Genomic DNA, 14,371 nt, shown 5'->3' on the forward strand with positions numbered 1-14,371 from the left:
TTTGCAATTTGGAGGAATTTAAGATATAGTCCATCCTGCACTTCCATAGTTCGCCTAGTACCATTCTCTCTTGATCTCCAGTGATCGTAAATATTGCTATCAAACAGTAATTATGAAGCTCTCGAATAGCAATATCATCGATATGTATGTGTTTCTTATGCCGATCAATTACAGCTATTGTAACCACCTACCAAGGTAGTGCTATAACTCGTATTGGTCTCCACAATTGTTGCACACGGTATTAGTGGATCAGATACTGTTTTATATGCAACGTGCACTCCATAAAGTCGGCATTTGGATATAACTTCTAGAAACCTAAGATCGTTGTGTTCACCGAAAAGTCGTCTGACTACAAACGAAACAAGTGAAAATGGTTCTTGGATTTTGAGAGTGCTCCAGAAACAGCAGTTATGTAGACATTTTGGTGTTAACGTGTCTAAGTATAGCAGATTATATACAGAACTTAAAGAGGTTAAAGATAAACTTGCAAGTACGTTATTGGTTTTATTAATATTGGAGTACACAGGTATGGAATTAGTCGGCTCACAAATTATATTTTACATGAAACTACTGCGATTCCATGAACGTTGTATTATTGTGAAACTTAATTTAACCCTAGCCCTCAGAATATAAGTGAACTGGAGAGAGTCCATTGCTTGTGCGCTACACATCTGGAAGGTATTACGTTCACATGTTCATACTTGATGTACCTGTGTACCTTTTAGAAGAAGAAATAAGTAGAAATTAGAAAGAATATGAAGAGAAATATATATACCCCGGTCAACATAGACACCAATCTGATAAAATCAGATCTCCGCTGTCCTACGTGAAGATCTGACGATGACCACTGAAGAATGACATTCAGGTGACCATTAAATTAGCCAATGGAAATACAACTTTCAAAAAATCTGAAAGTGAATCAAATCGTTCGATACACATTCATGCTTTTCACCCACGGTGCTCTTTCTCAAAACGCAAAGATATTAGACCTCATCTGACTGGTTGATAAAATTAGCAATTATGGTAATAGCATAGGTACCAGAATATGCCTTCTAAGCGATGGCTGTCAGATCTTCATTTGGTAACAGCGGAGATCTGATTTTAATCAGTTTGGTACACAGGTACTTAAAGTATGAACAGGTGAAAGGACAGCTACATAAACGAACATTTTCCCCGTCATTTCTTCTACACTTCTAATAACATCAGTTTATTTGATCTTCTTAACATTAACCGCAATTTTAGATTGTTGTCCAAGACTATCCGAGTATACAAACGTACAGTCTCCTGTTACTTAAAATTTGACCATCGTTTTAATGGGTATTACACACACTTCTAGTAAACAGACACATACGCGTGTGCTTTGGTGCCGTTTTGGAATTTTGGAAACACATCACCCCTTACCCTCCCAAACCTTAGCTTGATCCCTTTTGCCTTGCTCGCAACCTTAAATGTTTCTGCTAATCGGCCGATTCGCGGCATTGATATTTGGCTACACTTCCCGCATGCATGTTAGCACTACTGGGACTTCATTTCAATGCCAAGAAATGTTGTTGTTGTTTTTTTTCTCCTGTGGGAGATAAAATGTTCCACACGCACAAAAAGTACAACTCGATTATAAATATGCAGCCGGAACAGGTCAATACACAAACCTGTCACAAACATGCACAAAACGTCAGTCTATTCAAGACACAAACCACCAAAAAGAAATCATGGAGACATCATTAGGCGTGTTTTCTTTCTGACGTGACGATATCACATTACAATATTGATGAATACGGTTTGTAGTCATAACTAAAAGTTCTACACATCAGATAAAATGTATATCGACGAAGATGGGATTCGAACCCACGCGGGGAGACCCCAACGGATTAGCAATCCATCGCCTTAACCACTCGGCCACCTCGTCCGGTGTATTTTGATGAGTACACTATTTAGGGAGTGATCTATAGCTACCTGGCCTAAACCACACACAACTTTTGTCTGATATTCACGATTCAATATATGTCTTTTTCAGACAGAAAAAAATTCTAACCGTCGAACCATCCTAGCTCTAACTGATGTGCACATAAAGAACCTAGTGCATGATATTCTTTAAAAGAAGAAATATATATCTTCAGGTAAATTAAAACAATTCTCCTGGCTGGGAGAAAACTCAACATTACCCACCTACCCACCCAATAAACAGAAACAAATACATGGTCGGTCCCTTAGTGAGCAAGCATGTTCATATCAATGGATTGTTAGGCAAGGGAAAAAACTCGTACGAACATTCGTTGTATTCATCACTTCGGTAAGTATTACATCAGATAAGTGAATATCAGTTCCATTTTTTTTTAAAGTTATAAAAATCAATGTTTTCTAACAGCAGAGCCGAGTGGCCGAGTGGTCTAAAGCGCTCTCCGTCACGGATCACTGCCATCTCACCTCTGTCTGCGTGGGTTCGAGTCTCGGGCTCGGCCAATGTGGACATGTGAGAAAGCTTGCCGGTAGCTTCTCGTGGGTCGGTGGTTCTTTCCGGGGTTTTCCCGGGTTCTTCCTCCACCATCAATACTGGCCGCCATGTATAGCCTATCTTGTGCTGAAAAATGGCGTTAAACCCTATAACAACAACAATAACAACTAACAGCAGAGTGGCGCAGTGGAAGCGTGCTGGGCCCATAACCCAGAGGTCCGTGGATCGAAACCACGCTCTGCTAATCACTTTTATTTGGTTTTTGTTTTTTGTTTTTAATTTTAAATTCATAACATCAAATTATCATTTATCTTCAGGCACAAAAATATAAATAAAAGGCACATTCAGTAAATATGTATCTGATTTCATATATAAAATGTGGGTCAATGTAATTTACTTTTCACGCTTCAATGACGGCTTTTTTGGTGCGAATTTGGACCTTCTACACCGTTCTAGCAATAATAAAATGTCAAATGTACATGCAGCTAAAGTGAAATATAACAAAAGGTCAAACGAAAAACAATGTGGCATGTAATGATATAGCATTGGAACGTTCGACAGTGATCAGGTGGACAAGCCTCCCCGTGTTTCCCACCCCACCGCCGGCATCACCCTTCCCCACCCCAAGACAAAAATGAGTGTTTGTCTCCCTGGCCCTCACTAGCTGCTAAATCCCACAGTCAGCTTGCGGTCTTCTTTGCGCTCCCTGTGAAAAATACATACTGAACCACCCCTGCGATCCCACCCAAAAGTGCCGAAAAGTTTTGACCTCTGACATGACATTGCCATATTAAAAATGGAATTTATTTTGTTTCAATTTTTCGTTAATCCATACAATATGTGCTCTTAAAAGGCAAATTTACACATTTCCAGTGATTACATGTTTCCAAACTTGATATCCTGCTCCGGAAGGAAACGGAGGCTGGTTCTCGAAAATTAAACTTTAGATGAGCCTGTAAAATAATTGTGGTGTATATGAATAGAGGTCATACAATTTGCTATCAATTTTGGGATACATAGTATTTCTTCAATTGGTCACGGTGGGGTTTGATTCTTTTGTGTCATTCTAAAGGTATACTTTCTATTATACAATTGTAAGTTTTCTGTATTTTTCGCTTTGATCTCAGGATTTGATTCACAAACAACGTCCTAAACACAAACAATTCCTGCCTTTATAAGTTATGTGAACATGAATATTTTCCAACCACATGAATTATCAGAATTTAAAATGAGAGGTTGTTCAAATACAGCCAGAAACATCGATATTCATGTTGACATTATATCAAATTTGTTCCCATGCACAAAAACATTTGTCTGTGAAACATATGGAGGACGTTTAAGTGCTGCTTATTTAAGGACATGAAAAATAAGTCCCTTTCAACTTCATATTTAGAACAGTAGATAAACAGTTATCAAGGGTATAATAATAATAATAATAATAATAATAATAATAATAATAATAATAATAATAATAATAATAAATTAAGAAGAATGGCACATTTGGTTGTGAAAGTCCCATCTGATATATGCTCCTTAGTAAAACGCAATCCTCCTTTCGGATTCGCCATTTATTCAATTGTTGCAGGAGGGGGTCAATCGTTTTTCTTTTGTCGAATCAAGGGAGGCAACTAATGGAACTAGAACGTTCATTATAAACAATTGATTAGGTAGTCAACTAATGCAGCTAAGAGGTTAGTGTTGTTGTTTCCATAAAATGTTTTACCGGGGTGTACTAGACTTTATGACTGCCTTAAATCCCAAACACGCCCATATATCATTGTCATAAATAAGATGTATCAATTATTTTCTACTACTCGATATCGGATTATTTTAAACAAGGAAATGTGTCTTTCTCAATGAAACAATATGTGACTTTGCATAATCCGATCGAGAGCTATCTGCAATGTGTTGTTCGATTCAAGCTACCCTGTCTATAATTACGGCAAATTGGATATTCAGTTGTTTGTGAGACGCATTGACATCGAAAGACAAACTGACTGAAGAGAGTTTTGGAGTATGAATCTCTGGTCACAAGAAATCTACGTCAGCGCGGAATGAATAGATGTGATCATGTGACTAGCTTTAGAAATACGCCCTACCTATGCTTGGGACATAACAACTGTCACGATCCAATCAATCAACGAAAAAACAAAATGTCTTTCTATGTAGTTGTGCCGAAAGTTTCAAATTTGTATGAGGTTACGTTGCCAAATAAAGAGTATAATCTAAAGTGGAATTGACAGTGATAACTATGACTGTACTTCCTCATATTCTGACACTATTATTGTGTCAATACCTCTCTTACTTGCACACGTTTCCGACGAAGAGATCGGTATCAAGATAAGAGAATACGGAGTGGAATTCCTATCTCCCATTCAGGATAGATACTACCCTAGAAATCTTGTGACAGACGTGACGCATTTTTGTTTTGGATATTTAATTTTGATTGTTTGTTATTTTTTTAATATTTATTATTTGTTATTACATGTTTTATTTCGTATTCTAGAGAAAGTATTTGTTACATTTTACAATACTTGCTGGATTTACATCTTTTCTATTACTTAGATTAAGAACATAGATTTGTAATATTATGTAAAATACAGTTTTCCAAAAGAGATAAAATCTTAGCCCTACAGTCGGAAGCATCAAACTGTAAGTGACCATTAGTTCGTTAAGTTATTGCATGATAATCAAGTAAAGGTGCGCTCTTTTTGTCTTGACCCGGGTCGCATGATGACAGATTGCACACATTTCGTGTGCCACAACTGTTGGAAACAGCGTCATGTTCCTAGGAAGTACAAAAGGCAAAGCTCTGACAATTGTGGAAATTTTCTTTATTTGTGTTCATGTGGGAAATATGACTTAAGAAATGCAACTGCCTAAAGATGTTACATGCTAAATGATTAAATTGAAGAAATTAATTACCGAATTGCTGACGTTGCCACAAAGGAAGATAGATTGGGGATTCAAGTTCTAGAAGATGATGAACACGAGGTTGATGAAGTAATACAGGGTGCAGATGGTGAAGAAAGAGGTGATGAAACTGATCACGAAAAAGCTTTTCACAGAGTCAACCATTCATACTGGTATCTCTTTTACGACAATTCGGGTTTGGTGACAGCTTTATTTAATGGATACAAATATTTTATATTGAAATTAGAAACAGTGTTAAATGCATTTAATGAAAGCCTTTTCAATTAAACATTCAGTCCTCCAAAGTTGCCCTATACTAACTATACCATATTTATTTGAAGCGGAACATTTAGGGCTCGCTATAATTATAAATTATTATGTCAATGTTGCTCTATTTCTATTGTCTAGCAGTACAAGTAAAGTCTTTCAACATGCCGATGGTACAACCATGACATTAGCAAAGAAAGAATCTATTAATCAATCATTTATTGTACTTGGTTTATATTGTAAAGGATATGGTTCAAAAGGGAATAAAGAAAACAAACGGAACTTTTATTTAATTCATCAGGCAGTCTCGGTTGAATTCTGCAGACAGCTCCAATTTCAACATTGTGATCACGTTATCTTAATTTTGGGAACTAGTGCTGGAGCTCAGTTAGAATAACACTTTGTCTAAATTTGAAACTTATTACACAGAGGTGATACTAAATTGTATGACTTCTGTTCATGTATAGCACAAATGTTTTACTCGCTTTCAAGTAGCTTGATTTTCCGTAAACCAGCCGCTGTTTCCTTTTGGAGTAGTGTATTTTGTTTTGGAGACATTTACTCACTAGAAAAAATACATTTGCCACTCTAGTATCACCCTTAACGTTCAACTGGTATTATATATAGCATTACCGATAGAGAACAGCCTTATCAGAAAGAAGTTTTAATCGGAAAGAATGGTGTTAGATGCACACTGCATTTAACACTGTCTTTAATAGCGGCTGAATAAAAATTTGACCAAATCCAAAATTTATGTGAATGAGACAAACTTTTGACTCTGTCAGAAACTTTGCTTTTATCAATTGTTAAGGTATATCCATCGATGTTGTCCCTCTAGGTCATAGCAATGACATCTCCTACAGTGAATGTTGTATCAGCAATATCCCTTCAAACTACAGAGCATGTCTGAATTAGAGGCATAATTTTGGGTAATACCCATTTCAAACCATGAGCCATAACCCTCGCCAAAATTGTATCATCTACATTAAATAGTCTTATATTTCGCCAATATTTCCAGCTTCTTTAGTCGCTCTTGGTGTTGTAAAAAATGATATTGTATCAAATCTCACTGCCCATGACGTAATTGATTCCTTGTTAACGATCTGAAGAAGAAAAAAATCTCTAACAGATTATCATATTCATAATTTAAAACGTTGTAAAATACAACTACCTTATCGATTTAACCAGACCAAAATATCTAATTTTAGACATTATATTTATAGCTGCATGTATTTTATCAACCCTTGTATGACCCTACTCAAATACGTATCATCAGCAGGTATGGATGAATTTACCAAGATTAAAACTGATTCTTTACAACTCTCATCAACTGTGTTCGATAATTACAAAATACAATAAAACTTATAAACGTATTTTAATATTTGATTTTCATTTGAAACAAGTGAGCCAAAGCCATCAATGGATTCCTTAATAACATCTCGTTTTTGTTGATATTTTTCAGGATTTGGAAAGTATTTGCTATTTGCGTCACTTTCAGTCACCAAACTGGATTAAAATCTCGGTATAACACCTCAAAACAATCTTATTTCTTAGTCACTTCATTGTTGTTCGAGTTCTTCATATGTATTGATATCAAATGAATCTTTAGCGGTAAATTTTACAGAAAATAAAATCATTTTGTCTTGACATCTATACAATTCTTGGAAACTTTCTTTCTTTCTCTTCGTACTGTATAGGAGCGAGAATTCTTACTTTTATATTTTGCATTATCCACTAAGTGAGTTGTTCACTAAAATATTTTACTCTTTCCCTCAACAATAATAGATTTCACTCTACATACCTATTCATCATTACAAACGTTATCTAATTTAAGTAAGTGCCTAATTTCTTCGTTGCATGTAGTTATTTTAGGATCGATCTCATAATGATGTACATGCATGACAAAATATTTTGCAATTTGGAGGAATTTAAGATATAGTCCATCCTGCACTTCCATAGTTCGCCTAGTACCATTCTCTCTTGATCTCCAGTGATCGTAAATATTGCTATCAAACAGTAATTATGAAGCTCTCGAATAGCAATATCATCGATATGTATGTGTTTCTTATGCCGATCAATTGCAGCTATTGTAACCACCTACCAAGGTAGTGCTATAACTCGTATTGGTCTCCACAATTGTTGCACACGGTATTAGTGGATCAGATACTGTTTTATATGCAACGTGCACTCCATAAAGTCGGCATTTGGATATAACTTCTAGAAACCTAAGATCGTTGTGTTCACCGAAAAGTCGTCTGACTACAAACGAAACAAGTGAAAATGGTTCTTGGATTTTGAGAGTGCTCCAGAAACAGCAGTTATGTAGACATTTTGGTGTTAACGTGTCTAAGTATAGCAGATTATATACAGAACTTAAAGAGGTTAAAGATAAACTTGCAAGTACGTTATTGGTTTTATTAATATTGGAGTACACAGGTATGGAATTAGTCGGCTCACAAATTATATTTTACATGAAACTACTGCGATTCCATGAACGTTGTATTATTGTGAAACTTAATTTAACCCTAGCCCTCAGAATATAAGTGAACTGGAGAGAGTCCATTGCTTGTGCGCTATACATCTGGAAGGTATTACGTTCACATGTTCATACTTGATGTACCTGTGTACCTTTCAGAAGAAGAAATAAGTAGAAATTAGAAAGAATATGAAGAGGAATATATATACCCCGGTCAACATAGACACCAATCTGATAAAATCAGATCTCCGCTGTCCTACGTGAAGATCTGACGATGACCACTGAAGAATGACATTCAGGTGACCATTAAATTAGCCAATGGAAATACAACTTTCAAAAAATCTGAAAGTGAATCAAATCGTTCGATACACATTCATGCTTTTCACCCACGGTGCTCTTTCTCAAAACGCAAAGATATTAGACCTCATCTGACTGGTTGATAAAATTAGCAATTATGGTAATAGCATAGGTACCAGAATATGCCTTCTAAGCGATGGCTGTCAGATCTTCATTTGGTAACAGCGGAGATCTGATTTTAATCAGTTTGGTACACAGGTACTTAAAGTATGAACAGGTGAAAGGACAGCTACATAAACGAACATTTTCCCCGTCATTTCTTCTACACTTCTGATAACATCAGTTTATTTGATCTTCTTAACATTAACCGCAATTTTAGATTGTTGTCCAAGACTATCCGAGTATACAAACGTACAGTCTCCTGTTACTTAAAATTTGACCATCGTTTTAATGGGTATTACACACACTTCTAGTAAACAGACACATACGCGTGTGCTTTGGTGCCGTTTTGGAATTTTGGAAACACATCACCCCTTACCCTCCCAAACCTTAGCTTGATCCCTTTTGCCTTGCTCGCAACCTTAAATGTTTCTGCTAATCGGCCGATTCGCGGCATTGATATTTGGCTACACTTCCCGCATGCATGTTAGCACTACTGGGACTTTATTTCAATGCCAAGAAATGTTGTTGTTGTTTTTTTTCTCCTGTGGGAGATAAAATGTTCCACACGCACAAAAAGTACAACTCGATTATAAATATGCAGCCGGAACAGGTCAATACACAAACCTGTCACAAACATGCACAAAACGTCAGTCTATTCAAGACACAAACCACCAAAAAGAAATCATGGAGACATCATTAGGCGTGTTTTCTTTCTGACGTGACGATATCACATTACAATATTGATGAATACGGTTTGTAGTCATAACTAAAAGTTCTACACATCAGATAAAATGTATATCGACGAAGATGGGATTCGAACCCACGCGGGGAGACCCCAACGGATTAGCAGTCCATCGCCTTAACCACTCGGCCACCTCGTCCGGTGTATTTTGATGAGTACACTATTTAGGGAGTGATCTATAGCTACCTGGCCTAAACCACACACAACTTTTGTCTGATATTCACGATTCAATATATGTCTTTTTCAGACAGAAAAAAATTCTAACCGTCGAACCATCCTAGCTCTAACTGATGTGCACATAAAGAACCTAGTGCATGATATTCTTTAAAAGAAGAAATATATATCTTCAGGTAAATTAAAACAATTCTCCTGGCTGGGAGAAAACTCAACATTACCCACCTACCCACCCAATAAACAGAAACAAATACATGGTCGGTCCCTTAGTGAGCAAGCATGTTCATATCAATGGATTGTTAGGCAAGGGAAAAAACTCGTACGAACATTCGTTGTATTCATCACTTCGGTAAGTATTACATCAGATAAGTGAATATCAGTTCCATTTTTTTTTAAAGTTATAAAAATCAATGTTTTCTAACAGCAGAGCCGAGTGGCCGAGTGGTCTAAAGCGCTCTCCGTCACGGATCACTGCCATCTCACCTCTGTCTGCGTGGGTTCGAGTCTCGGGCTCGGCCAATGTGGACATGTGAGAAAGCTTGCCGGTAGCTTCTCGTGGGTCGGTGGTTCTTTCCGGGGTTTTCCCGGGTTCTTCCTCCACCATTAATACTGGCCGCCATGTATAGCCTATCTTGTGCTGAAAAATGGCGTTAAACCCTATAACAACAACAATAACAACTAACAGCAGAGTGGCGCAGTGGAAGCGTGCTGGGCCCATAACCCAGAGGTCCGTGGATCGAAACCACGCTCTGCTAATCACTTTTATTTGGTTTTTATTTTTTGTTTTTAATTTTAAATTCATAACATCAAATTATCATTTATCTTCAGGCACAAAAATATAAATAAAAGGCACATTCAGTAAATATGTATCTGATTTCATATATAAAATGTGGGTCAATGTAATTTACTTTTCACGCTTCAATGACGGCTTTTTTGGTGCGAATTTGGACCTTCTACACCGTTCTAGCAATAATAAAATGTCAAATGTACATGCAGCTAAAGTGAAATATAACAAAAGGTCAAACGAAAAACAATGTGGCATGTAATGATATAGCATTGGAACGTTCGACAGTGATCAGGTGGACAAGCCTCCCCGTGTTTCCCACCCCACCGCCGGCATCACCCTTCCCCACCCCAAGACAAAAATGAGTGTTTGTCTCCCTGGCCCTCACTAGCTGCTAAATCCCACAGTCAGCTTGCGGTCTTCTTTGCGCTCCCTGTGAAAAATACATACTGAACCACCCCTGCGATCCCACCCAAAAGTGCCGAAAAGTTTTGACCTCTGACATGACATTGCCATATTAAAAATGGAATTTATTTTGTTTCAATTTTTCGTTAATCCATACAATATGTGCTCTTAAAAGGCAAATTTACACATTTCCAGTGATTACATGTTTCCAAACTTGATATCCTGCTCCGGAAGGAAACGGAGGCTGGTTCTCGAAAATTAAACTTTAGATGAGCCTGTAAAATAATTGTGGTGTATATGAATAGAGGTCATACAATTTGCTATCAATTTTGGGATACATAGTATTTCTTCAATTGGTCACGGTGGGGTTTGATTCTTTTGTGTCATTCTAAAGGTATACTTTCTATTATACAATTGTAAGTTTTCTGTATTTTTCGCTTTGATCTCAGGATTTGATTCACAAACAACGTCCTAAACACAAACAATTCCTGCCTTTATAAGTTATGTGAACATGAATATTTTCCAACCACATGAATTATCAGAATTTAAAATGAGAGGTTGTTCAAATACAGCCAGAAACATCGATATTCATGTTGACATTATATCAAATTTGTTCCCATGCACAAAAACATTTGTCTGTGAAACATATGGAGGACGTTTAAGTGCTGCTTATTTAAGGACATGAAAAATAAGTCCCTTTCAACTTCATATTTAGAACAGTAGATAAACAGTTATCAATGGTATAATAATAATAATAATAATAATAATAATAATAATAATAATAATAATAATAAATTAAGAAGAATGGCACATTTGGTTGTGAAAGTCCCATCTGATATATGCTCCTTAGTAAAACGCAATCCTCCTTTCGGATTCGCCATTTATTCAATTGTTGCAGGAGGGGGTCAATCGTTTTTCTTTTGTCGAATCAAGGGAGGCAACTAATGGAACTAGAACGTTCATTATAAACAATTGATTAGGTAGTCAACTAATGCAGCTAAGAGGTTAGTGTTGTTGTTTCCATAAAATGTTTTACCGGGGTGTACTAGACTTTATGACTGCCTTAAATCCCAAACACGCCCATATATCATTGTCATAAATAAGATGTATCAATTATTTTCTACTACTCGATATCGGATTATTTTAAACAAGGAAATGTGTCTTTCTCAATGAAACAATATGTGACTTTGCATAATCCGATCGAGAGCTATCTGCAATGTGTTGTTCGATTCAAGCTACCCTGTCTATAATTACGGCAAATTGGATATTCAGTTGTTTGTGAGACGCATTGACATCGAAAGACAAACTGACTGAAGAGAGTTTTGGAGTATGAATCTCTGGTCACAAGAAATCTACGTCAGCGCGGAATGAATAGATGTGATCATGTGACTAGCTTTAGAAATACGCCCTACCTATGCTTGGGACATAACAACTGTCACGATCCAATCAATCAACGAAAAAACAAAATGTCTTTCTATGTAGTTGTGCCGAAAGTTTCAAATTTGTATGAGGTTACGTTGCCAAATAAAGAGTATAATCTAAAGTGGAATTGACAGTGATAACTATGACTGTACTTCCTCATATTCTGACACTATTATTGTGTCAATACCTCTCTTACTTGCACACGTTTCCGACGAAGAGATCGGTATCAAGATAAGAGAATACGGAGTGGAATTCCTATCTCCCATTCAGGATAGATACTACCCTAGAAATCTTGTGACAGACGTGACGCATTTTTGTTTTGGATATTTAATTTTGATTGTTTGTTATTTTTTTAATATTTATTATTTGTTATTACATGTTTTATTTCGTATTCTAGAGAAAGTATTTGTTACATTTTACAATACTTGCTGGATTTACATCTTTTCTATTACTTTGATTAAGAACATAGATTTGTAATATTATGTAAAATACAGTTTTCCAAAAGAGATAAAATCTTAGCCCTACAGTCGGAAGCATCAAACTGTAAGTGACCATTAGTTCGTTAAGTTATTGCATGATAATCAAGTAAAGGTGCGCTCTTTTTGTCTTGACCCGGGTCGCATGATGACAGATTGCACACATTTCGTGTGCCACAACTGTTGGAAACAGCGTCATGTTCCTAGGAAGTACAAAAGGCAAAGCTCTGACAATTGTGGAAATTTTCTTTATTTGTGTTCATGTGGGAAATATGACTTAAGAAATGCAACTGCCTAAAGATGTTACATGCTAAATGATTAAATTGAAGAAATTAATTACCGAATTGCTGACGTTGCCACAAAGGAAGATAGATTGGGGATTCAAGTTCTAGAAGATGATGAACACGAGGTTGATGAAGTAATACAGGGTGCAGATGGTGAAGAAAGAGGTGATGAAACTGATCACGAAAAAGCTTTTCACAGAGTCAACCATTCATACTGGTATCTCTTTTACGACAATTCGGGTTTGGTGACAGCTTTATTTAATGGATACAAATATTTTATATTGAAATTAGAAACAGTGTTAAATGCATTTAATGAAAGCCTTTTCAATTAAACATTCAGTCCTCCAAAGTTGCCCTATACTAACTATGCTATATTTATTTGAAGCGGAACATTTAGGGCTCGCTATAATTATAAATTATTATGTCAATGTTGCTCTATTTCTATTGTCTAGCAGTACAAGTAAAGTCTTTCAACATGCCGATGGTACAACCATGACATTAGCAAAGAAAGAATCTATTAATCAATCATTTATTGTACTTGGTTTATATTGTAAAGGATATGGTTCAAAAGGGAATAAAGAAAACAAACGGAACTTTTATTTAATTCATCAGGCAGTCTCTGTTGAATTCTGCAGACAGCTCCAATTTCAACATTGTGATCACGTTATCTTAATTTTGGGAACTAGTGCTGGAGCTCAGTTAGAATAACACTTTGTCTAAATTTGAAACTTATTACACAGAGGTGATACTAAATTGTATGACTTCTGTTCATGTATAGCACAAATGTTTTACTCGCTTTCAAGTAGCTTGATTTTCCGTAAACCAGCCGCTGTTTCCTTTTGGAGTAGTGTATTTTGTTTTGGAGACATTTACTCACTAGAAAAAATACATTTGCCACTCTAGTATCACCCTTAACGTTCAACTGGCATTATATATAGCATTACCGATAGAGAACAGCCTTATCAGAAAGAAGTTTTAATCGGAAAGAATGGTGTTAGATGCACACTGCATTTAACACTGTCTTTAATAACGGCTGAATAAAAATTTGACCAAATCCAAAATTTATGTGAATGAGACAAACTTTTGACTCTGTCAAAAACTTTGCTTTTATCAATTGTTAAGGTATATCCATCGATGTTGTCCCTCTAGGTCATAGCAATGACATCTCCTACAGTGAATGTTGTATCAGCAATATCCCTTCAAACTACAGAGCATGTCTGAATTAGAGGCATAATTTTGGGTAATACCCATTTCAAACCATGAGCCATAACCCTCGCCAAAATTGTATCATCTACATTAAATAGTCTTATATTTCGCCAATATTTCCAGCTTCTTTAGTCGCTCTTGGTGTTGTAAAAAATGATATTGTATCAAATCTCACTGCCCATGACGTAATTGATTCCTTGTTAACGATCTGAAGAAGAAAAAAATCTCTAACAGATTATCATATTCATAATTTAAAACGTTGTAAAATACAACTACCTTATCGATTTAACCAGACCAAAATATCTAATTTT

General features: G+C 36.2%; 4 non-coding genes across 4 annotated transcripts; 2 read left to right on the forward strand and 2 right to left on the reverse strand.

Annotated features, from left to right (window-relative positions):
* Positions 1 to 1,824: 1,824 nt before the first annotated feature.
* Trnas-gcu (transfer RNA serine (anticodon GCU)) lies at positions 1,825 to 1,906 on the reverse strand. The gene has a single exon. It is a non-coding gene; the product is annotated as a tRNA-Ser (tRNA).
* A 718-nt stretch (positions 1,907 to 2,624) lies between these two features.
* Positions 2,625 to 2,696, forward strand: Trnam-cau (transfer RNA methionine (anticodon CAU)). The gene has a single exon. It is a non-coding gene; the product is annotated as a tRNA-Met (tRNA).
* Positions 2,697 to 9,366: 6,670 nt separating this feature from the next.
* On the reverse strand, positions 9,367 to 9,448 carry Trnas-gcu (transfer RNA serine (anticodon GCU)). The gene has a single exon. It is a non-coding gene; the product is annotated as a tRNA-Ser (tRNA).
* Positions 9,449 to 10,166: 718 nt separating this feature from the next.
* Positions 10,167 to 10,238, forward strand: Trnam-cau (transfer RNA methionine (anticodon CAU)). The gene has a single exon. It is a non-coding gene; the product is annotated as a tRNA-Met (tRNA).
* Positions 10,239 to 14,371: the final 4,133 nt, after the last annotated feature.

The sequence above is a fragment of the Sinohyriopsis cumingii genome, unplaced genomic scaffold (genome assembly GCF_028554795.1).
Source record: "Sinohyriopsis cumingii isolate HCF-2022 unplaced genomic scaffold, ASM2855479v2 utg000646l, whole genome shotgun sequence".
NCBI classification, from domain to species: Eukaryota; Metazoa; Mollusca; class Bivalvia; order Unionida; family Unionidae; genus Sinohyriopsis; species Sinohyriopsis cumingii.